The sequence below is a fragment of the Mesocricetus auratus genome, unplaced genomic scaffold (genome assembly GCF_017639785.1).
Source record: "Mesocricetus auratus isolate SY011 unplaced genomic scaffold, BCM_Maur_2.0 Super-Scaffold_100014, whole genome shotgun sequence".
Lineage (NCBI taxonomy): Eukaryota > Metazoa > Chordata > Mammalia > Rodentia > Cricetidae > Mesocricetus > Mesocricetus auratus.
In genome coordinates this window covers 42,070,175-42,079,804 of record NW_024429197.1, presented here as the reverse complement: position 1 = coordinate 42,079,804, position 9,630 = coordinate 42,070,175, and positions in this window count along the sequence as shown.

Sequence of the window (9,630 nt, the reverse complement as noted above, 5' to 3'; positions counted from 1 at the left end):
CTATGCCTTCAAAACATTCATTTTCTCTTAGCACTGGAAGTAATAGGTTCTAAGAAAACTCTGAATGAGGTAGGGTTGACTTTCTTCTTCCACATACATTAAGAATTTATCCTTATCGTTTTCTTTGAGGTCAGTGCTCTACACCCACTTTTCAAATAAAATTCACTATTCTTAGAGAGAAGCAAATACACTAGACTACTTCTTTTTTTTTCTCCTTAAATCTAATTATGGTCCAAATCTGCTTCATTCGGAAATGTGATTGGCTGCTTAAGATAGCCTGTGCTCTTCTACTATCTTCCTTAAAAATCTTGATTTCCTGTTGTTACGGTCATATTTCTCCTGTGAACTTTAGACAGTGAAATAAACGCTTTGTCCTTCCTTATTTTCTACTTGATTTTCCTTCACCTGTCCTGAATATTGTCAGGAGTGTTTCTAATTTAAAACCAAGAGAATCAGGGGCTGATTAGAAGACAGGAAATTGGAGGATTAAGCTGTCTGGTTGCACTTCCTTTACTTATCAGCACTCAGTAACTCACTCTAGATTGCAAACTCAACAGGACAGTTTTGACAATGCATTGTTCTTTCTGGATGCTTGCATGTACCTGTAAGTGTTCCTGTGTGTCCTTGTGAGTATGAGGAGCAAACAATCTGCAGCTGGAACTTATAAGTAGCTTTTTTAAAGTGGGATAGTCCTGAACCAAATGGAGACTTATAATGTAGGCAGGAAAGTTCATCTAAAGACTACCATTCCAGGTTAGTTCTGTGAAATCGTGTAACTAATGGAATGATGCAGGAGGAGAAGCAAGATGCTGGCAGCCCTTATGCAGTCCTTGTCCTCTTGGAGTTTAACTAAGAAGTGTAAGCACTCACATCGAATAGAGAGGTAACTCAAAACATGGGAATGAATTAATCTAACAGGATTCCCAAGACCACTTTGGGATCCCCTTTCCTGCAGACAAGAATGGATTCTTTCTTCTTGTGACAGTTGAGTCGTAGTGCTCCAGATGAGCTTATATTATAAAATGAACTCAAGGCAGAAAGCAAAACAGATCAAGACAAGAACAAAGATTTTTCTTATGTTGTCTCATTACCCAAAAGTAATAACATAACACGAGTACATTGACCTTATAAATTTTCACTTCATTGTGCATATTTGCAGGGCTGCATTCTAGAAGCCAGGCTGGAAAATCCCTCTTTTGACCTCACTCTGCCCACTCACTCACTGTCTTACCCTCCATAAGAATTTGCTCATTTGATTCAAGAGCATTCTTGGTGGATATGTAAGGTTTCCCTACCTTGTACTACAGAACAATAGAGAATGAAGGGAGTAGGATGGTACGATGTGACGAAACGGGTTGATTGGTTAAGGTGGTAAAGAGGGAATTAACATTTAAGCGTTTGTTCGGACACTCCTTCATACTCCATTTGTGCACCACTGACAAGGCCCAGACATCGGCTGCTGCTTCAGCTCACAGGAGTCTTTCAGTATCTAGATAAGTATTTCACCCTCACAGGTAACATGCATTGATTCAATCTGGTGCATATATGCTAGATACTCTGGGTACTGTTCGTCTTATCACAAACCTACTTTATATCTAAAAGCAGCAAGACTGAAAACAAGCTGCTTAGGATGTAGAGTTCACTTGTTTAATTTAGACCCACTTGTCTCAGGTGAATTAATAATTAGAATGTAATATTAGAGCATTAGATGATTGGGACTACCCACTTGTATGCTATGTTGATACAAAGTTTATAATGAGTGAGTCAGAAGGAAGAACGGGACACCAGTCTTGTAACATTGACTTCTGATCTAAAAGAGTGATCCATCTTCCCGTTATGCAACAGGAAGGTTCAGTGCTGTTAAATGAGCTAAAGAAATTGTGAGACCTGCCAGTCCTAATGTATAAATCTAGTCCTTTAAAAAATGCACATTTCACCAAATATGGATGTTTAGAGGAAGTAAAACACTTCATGTTTAAGTTCTTAAAGAATGGTAGGAATATTTTTCTGTTATTTAATATCTATTTAGAGGATATGTCACTTACAGTTTTAAAAGGGCAATGTCATTTTCAAAAGGTCATTTTTCCACAGAAAAGCATCTATTGTCTCCTCTCTTTCTTCTCTTCGTCCCCCTGCCTTTCCTCATAAGCACAATGATAACCTGGTGCTGAAGACTAGTGTTGGACAGTTTTTATTGCCACAAGATTTTCTAATTAAAGGCTTGCCCCAATACAGAGCTTTCAATAAGAGAAGACACAATGCAGGCTATATATGTCTAATGTCAATGATCTTAATATACTCACTACAAATAAACACCTATTCTCCAGGCAACTGCTGACTGTAAACAATACGGCTCAGCCAAAGCTCTGTTTTGGTGCCATGTGTTGGACAGAGTATTTTACTCCTGGTGATCCAAGATTTTTTGTGATCCATGTGATCCTTGATGTGCACATGCTGTTGCCCAGCTGACTGTTTTAAGGGGATAATAAGGACCAGGTCAAAGGTGGAGATGAGTGATCCCAGGCAGAGCAACCTGGTGAGAGCCATTATGCATGGGGAAAGCTGGGACACATAAGCAAACTGGGCATTTGATACAAGTAGCTGACCCACATTAGACCACATATCCCTACAAGACCAGTTCATAGACAAACATACACTATCTATCGGACACTTCCCAGGACAGTCCCGTCTGCTGTTCACCCCCAATTTTCCTCAAGCACCTTCTCCACAGATGTGAGGAACCTTTTACTCCGGCTAATGAAATGGCTTAGCAGCTGGATTTAATAAACCCCCTTCAGATGCTGAAAAGATAAACATTGTCAACTAAATAATTGATTCCATCCATTTATTTAAGAAGCAATTAAAATCAGCATACATTGTTCTGGCTTTCTTATTTTAAGAAAATAGTCATCTCACTTCTCATTTTGTAACCGACTAGGAAAGAACCTGCCAACAGGAGTTATTGCAGTGCCCCATGAACAGTAGGGGATCCCTGAAAGGCACGTTACCCAACACTCAGGTCAAAGCATGCACAGTATTGTTGACAGGGCTCTTGGGGAAGGAAATATTAAAAGAATTGAAATAATTATAGAAGGGACTACTATAACTTCTCAATTAGAAGTCAAGAAATGAAGCAAACCACACAAAGTCACAAATCCAACTATTTTCCAATCGAGCATATCAGCTAATGTTCCAATGAGGAGATTGGGTCTGTGAGAGCTGGAAAGTAGTATCTACTTGCCACAGTGCATATAGTGCATATAGCCCTATAGTAACCACACAGAATATGTCTGCTACCTGGGATTTAGAGCTCTAGGTACACACCATGCATCATTAGACAGAATGAGATTCCAGGATCAAAGAGTGTCATTGGACAAAACAGCAAGAGACTTCAAGACAAACACTCCAGGGAAAATGTCACAGCCCTGCAAACCACACTGAAGGCTAAACCACTCATGTCTGCTCCTCTCCTCCTGGCAGGCTGTTACAGCTGAAAGGAAGGCAGAGGACTCATGAGTATATCAAATAGAAAAGGGACTTTGGTGCAGGATGGGCGCTAAGCACACTATGGAAGTGCCAGATATTGGAAGAAGTTCATGGGAGGCAAAAAGGGAGTCTGTAGATTGCAGATTGCCAAGCCCACCCTAGTCTTTCCACTATGCCCTTTTATTTTCAAAAGAGCCTTGGTGTCCCCATTGTTTTCTGGGCTGTAGATCAAAACTTTGGTGGAGGGGGGGTTCCTTAAGCACTCAGGCTGGAAAACAAGCCCATTTCCTCCTGCCAGCAAATTCAACCCCTCCTTCAATGCCCAGCAGAAAGGGAAGCTCCTTTGGGGAGACTTCTCCAGCCCCAGGAGCAAAAAGAGTCACTTCCCTACAAGCCCTGGGTACTCTTGCTCAGAGAATCCCATCAGTGGCCTCCAAATCGTGATGGAGTGTTTTGAATTCTCTATGACTATGTTGTTTCTTTAATAACTTGAGTCTAGCTGGATGGTGGTGACACACGCCTTTAATCCCAGCACTCAGGAGACACAGGCAGGTGGATCTCTGTGAGTTTGATACCAGCTTGGTCTACAAGAGCTCGTTCCAGGACAGCCTCCAGAGCCACAGAGAAACCCTGTCTCAAAAAACAAAAATATAATAATAATAATAATAATAATAATAGCTTGAGTCTGGGCCTTAAGCTTCATATCTCAGGTGTCTAGCTTGTGGCACGGTAAAAAGAACCAATATCTCAGCAAGAGATATTGGAAAGTATGGGCAATAAGGGCCAATGGGGCTTTTTCTGTGGCCCTCCAGAGAGAGAGACAATTCAATAGACTTCTGTCCTGCCACCTGCTAATGAAAGCTCTGACTACCATTAAGTGCTTGAAGAACGCACTACACACACAGGAGTGAGTTCTTCAAGCACATTGCAAAAGGCAAGCTACAGCTCACAGGGTCTCTGTGAGAGTGTCATTTGCATTTCTATTGTACCAGTGAGGAAACTGAGTCCTTGTTAAGAGGAAGGGGACAATAAGAGGTTTGAGAGTCCAAGGCTGTATCTGTCAGCTATGGTGCTAATAGGTCCTTCACTGTTGTACTCCCATGCAAGTTCCAAAGACAATGGTCCTTGATCAGTGATGCTATTAAATGAGGGCAAATTGCATCTGTTTTACAGAGAAGACTGGACCCCTAGAGGCCAAAGCTCTCCTAAACTCAAACTCACCCCAAAGTCTAGGTTATAGCAACCCTTCTGTGAAATAACCACTAGATCAGGGAACAGGGCATTGTTTCAAGGATGTCCTTCATCCTCCCTGCTTGGCAGATTAGCAGAAGATTGTCTTTTCTGATTTCTATTGTCTTTCTGCTTTTGTTTGTTTTTTCATCCTCTTTGAAATGAGCATGTATCATTTCCTTATAAAAATGATATTTAGGGATGGGGAAATGACTTGATTATTAAATTTACTTGGCTCATGAGCATGGGGACCTGAGTTTCAATCTCCAAAAGTGACATAAATATTTGGGTGTGAAAGCAAACTCCCAGGTTCGATAAGACACCGTGACTCAGAAACTAAGGTGGAGAGCAATTGAGGAAAACACATCAGCCTCCAGCCTCCGTGTGCACACATGCATTCACACACACAGACACACACACACACACACACACACACACACCACATAAATACATACACAAGAACACACGCACAACACTTACACAAATTGAGATTTAGAAAAATCGTAATTTGCTAAAAACATGAGTGCCCATTGGTGCCCTAAGAATGGAAATAGCACCAACTGCCAGTATCCATGAGCATCTGAGAGCGTGGACTTGGAAAAATGACTATGGATGTTAAGTCACGATGCCCATTTCCTGTATTATATGCCTCACTTACCTGCTGCATGTAAGGTTCCTTTCCTATGAGTTGTGTAGTTTTTCCCATTCCGCAATGAAGCAGTTGTCAAGAGCGCAGAGTTCAGATTCAGGCTGCCAGGATGAATACTGGCACTGGGCAAAATGCATTACATGGAAAGGACAGTGCCTAAGAATGCTCTAAGTGCTTCTGCATCTTCAAACTGGGGATACAGCAGTCGCCATTGTGGGGTTTAATAGAAAAGTGCACACTACACAAGCCAGAAACCCGAGTGGTATGCTGACCCCTTCCTCTTGCATATTCCATCTACCTAAACTGACACTGATCCCATTACATCCATTTCCTAGGTAATTCCTAAATTCCCCATCAGCCACTGTCTCCTAGTCCAAGCTGCCATCTTGACTGGCCCGCATTACCACAATAGCTTCCTAACTGGTCTCACCACATCTGTCTTTGCCTCCCACAATTATTCGTCACAGTGAAGGTTACAGGACCTTTTCAGACACAGGTCATCTGTCATCTCAATGAATCACCCTTGCTTTTAGAGAAAGAGTAAAACCCCTCACCAGGCCTGCATGCCTCTGCCTCTCCAAGCCTGTCTCAGGCCATTCTTCTCCCTGACAGGACACATCCCCGAAACTGAACTGCTGTCAGTCCCTCAAACTCCCAACACCTCGGCTTCTGGACGCATTCTTCTCCTTTCCCTGGAAAATGATTCTCTTTGTAGTTAGCATTCTAACTGCCATTCTCAGTACGAACACACTTTCTTAGGATGCCTTCCCTGCCCCGCCCCAGTTGTGTCAGAGACCTCTACATCTGTGTTATGGGATCTCCAAGCACTCCAGATCTAAACAAATAGAGCACTGTTTACATTCAGAAATATGTGGTTGTTTAATGCGTTATTCCCTCCATGACACCATTTCTTTATTGCTTTAGTCTCTTCATCATACAATGAGCGCCACAAGAGATGTTGCTCATACGTATTTTCTTACCTCCAAGAAAGTATCCCGCGTGATATTAGGTAGTAGGGAGTTGTTTATTGATCCAATGAGCAAGCAGGTGGTAGAATGCATGCTAATGTTAATTGCTGTTATCATAATTAATATTTTCCACACAGAAAATATATTTAAAAATGAACAAACTCTTTCTTATGTATACTTAAAATTTATTTCTCCCTAGTAAAATATAAATTATAGGCTAAGTTAAGATCCCACATTTGAGACCTGGCTGTGGTAGAAGCACACCTTGGCTGCAGGACTGTTGAGGGGTTTGACAAGTTCATGATCTGAAGTCACTAGCAGGGCATTTGGCAGACTGTAAACATTCAGTAAGTGTTTGGTTGTTACTATCAAAGTTAACAACAGTCCCCAATCTTCCTCCAACAATCTATGTGGGCTTTAAAAACCAGAGAGATTTAATCTCTCTGGTTGTCAGTTGCAACACCTTTGAGATGACGGTGTCAGTCTTTGCCTATAAAGTCCAAGCACCATGTGAAAGATCAGGCTGATTATCTAGCAGAAAAGCCTTCCTAAAAATTAGAAAGTCCCACAAATGTAGGAAGTCACTTTTGCCAACCCTGAACACACAGGCTCCGAAACAAAATCTTCACAGCCCTTCAGGGCACTTGATGGCCCTTTACGGCTCTTCCCTAATAGTCCAATATGAGGAATGAGAAGTTGATCCATTCTCTGAGGCAAAAATAATGTGGAGGGACTGATAAGTGAAAGAATGTGCATGAGTGTGTACAGAAAGAGGAAGATATTAACAGAGAGAGGATAAGAACTTGCAGTGGAATCCCTTTCGCCATCACTCTAGAGGCACCATCTCAGGTAGATCACTCATACATAAAGTTAGATCAGTTGTAGTACCTGCCTCGTGAATAACAAGTTACGTGTGCAAGTTGTTAACAGCATGCCTAACATGTGTTATTCATTTAGCAAGGGGCCAGCCTTCATTACATTTGTAATTATTTTCACTGTCAGGCACCATTATTGTATTAACTACTACATTTTAGGATATCAATTTTTAAAGGCCTACGAAAGTAGTGAAGGGATTCAAAAATATTTAACAAACTGACTTCTTCAAGATTATGTATTTGTATATGACGGCAAAGACATCGCTGTCCCAGTGTGTTAGAGTAATTTGCCCCCATCAATAATTTAGGCAATACAAGCACCTGTGGGTACGACACCTCTCAGAAACCCAGAACTTAGGAAACAAGATCTAACTGGAACCTTATCCCATGATATGAAAAATCATTGTTTGTGATAAATGGTCATCCAAGCAAGAGCACTTTCTTCTCAAGATGCAAAACCTATTTCTTGACCCAAGGCTCAGAAAAGTCTTGGGATAAGTCCACTGTAACCTACATTTATACTGACATGCAGGCCAAACTCAGCTCAACACACTTCACTCAGCAATCCTCAGAAGAGATCCAAATCCCTTGGAAGAGGGAGGCATGTATGCATACAAATACTTCTCGAGCTATTGATTACCATAATGTTTAACAAACCTAGTAACAGAAACATTTTCTAACTTAAGAAAGCTGTATTGGGAAACTAAGAGAGTATTTTAAATAACATTATCACTAATAATGGCAGATAACATGTAAACCAAGCATATCCATGGACCATACTCTACAGACTGTTTCACTTGTCTGCCATGGTTTTGTCCCATACTAGCCTATTTTCCAGATTAGAAGTTGAAGGACTATTTAGATTTGGTTCAGAAAGCTATTAAGTGGGCTGTTGAGATTGGCTCAGAAGTACGGGTGCTTGCTGCTAAATCTGATGATATGAGTTCAATCCCCAGGACACACATTGTTAAAGGAGAGAACTGATTCCATCAAGTTGAACTCTGACCTCCACTTGTACGTACTCGTACCACACATACACATATGAATGCATGCAAACACAAAATAAATAAGAAAATGTAATAAAAAATACTTTAAGCCAATAAAACTACTTAAAAATAGTTAAGCAGATGATTTGCGACTTGAATACTGGACTAAAACCTGGCTATATGCCCCAATTTTATGTGTGGTTTATGATAGCAATGCCTTCTACTTAAGATTTGAATTACTTATTAATCATGCTGTTAATACTTTTCCATGGGCTAATAAGGCCCACAAAAGTCAATGGGATTTAGGGCTTGAGGCTACAAGGCTACAGACTGTCTGTGCAGGGTAATAGTTGGCTCTTCAGGGTCTGAGGAAATTAAAAGAACTGCACATATCTGGCTTCTCAGCCTCTCACCAAGAATCCTGAAAGAAACCTTTTCTAGCCTTCCCTTCCTTAAGACGTAAAGGATAGTATTTCTTTAAAACAAACAAAAAACTAATAGTAGTGTGGATTGACACACTAGTCACTCTGGTAGAAAATTCCACTAAGTCCATGTCTATGATACCAGATAAAAACATGTAATAAATGTCTCATGATCATTTAACCTCAAAAACAAAATCAAATACCCACCTTCTATGGCAGTAAGACCTGTGACACTGCCTGCTATCTTTCCATGTAACCTAGAGACACTCATTTCTCTTTTCATCTACTATTCCTGTACTTACTCAGACAATGAACTTACCCTTATCAACTGTGTTAGGCATGGGAGAGTCCAGACTTTCATTGTCTTATAAAATCTATTCTGCTAGTAAGTCCTAAAAGACAAAGGAGAAGTGAACGAAGCCCAAGTGTGTTTGCAAGATTAGAGGTAGAGTTTTGAACATTCCACCTTCTATGAATATTAGCTAGTCAGGCATTGAGTTAAGAAAAACTCTTATCACAGGCCAGAAAAACAGAAAGATGGACTACAAGGATATTAGGTAGGGGCATTAGAGAGCAGTCACAAATCAGGGGAAAGGATTTCATCAGGACCCAACAGGAGAGTGACTAGATAGCCAAGTGCCATCAATACACCAAATGTGTGGACTGAATCCAAATAAATCTGCCCAATTGAAAATGGGCAAGTAGAAATAGCACACAATTAAAATCACTAAATGCTGCTGAGTCAGAATAAAGGGAAACTTTGAGGGAGGAAATATCTGAAAACCATAAATATTAGAATAATGTTTACATTTTTCTATGTGCTAAAAAATCTAGAAGGGAAAAGACAGATAAATAACTAGATGAAAAAATTAAATGAGATTGTCAAGGTGAGGTAGTGATTTAAACAACTAAGAACTCTGCTTAGCAGTCTGAGATTGCTGTGGACAGACACAGCATGTGAGCCTAGGTGTGCTAATTCAGAAATTGCATTTTCAGGAACTTTCCCAAACAGAT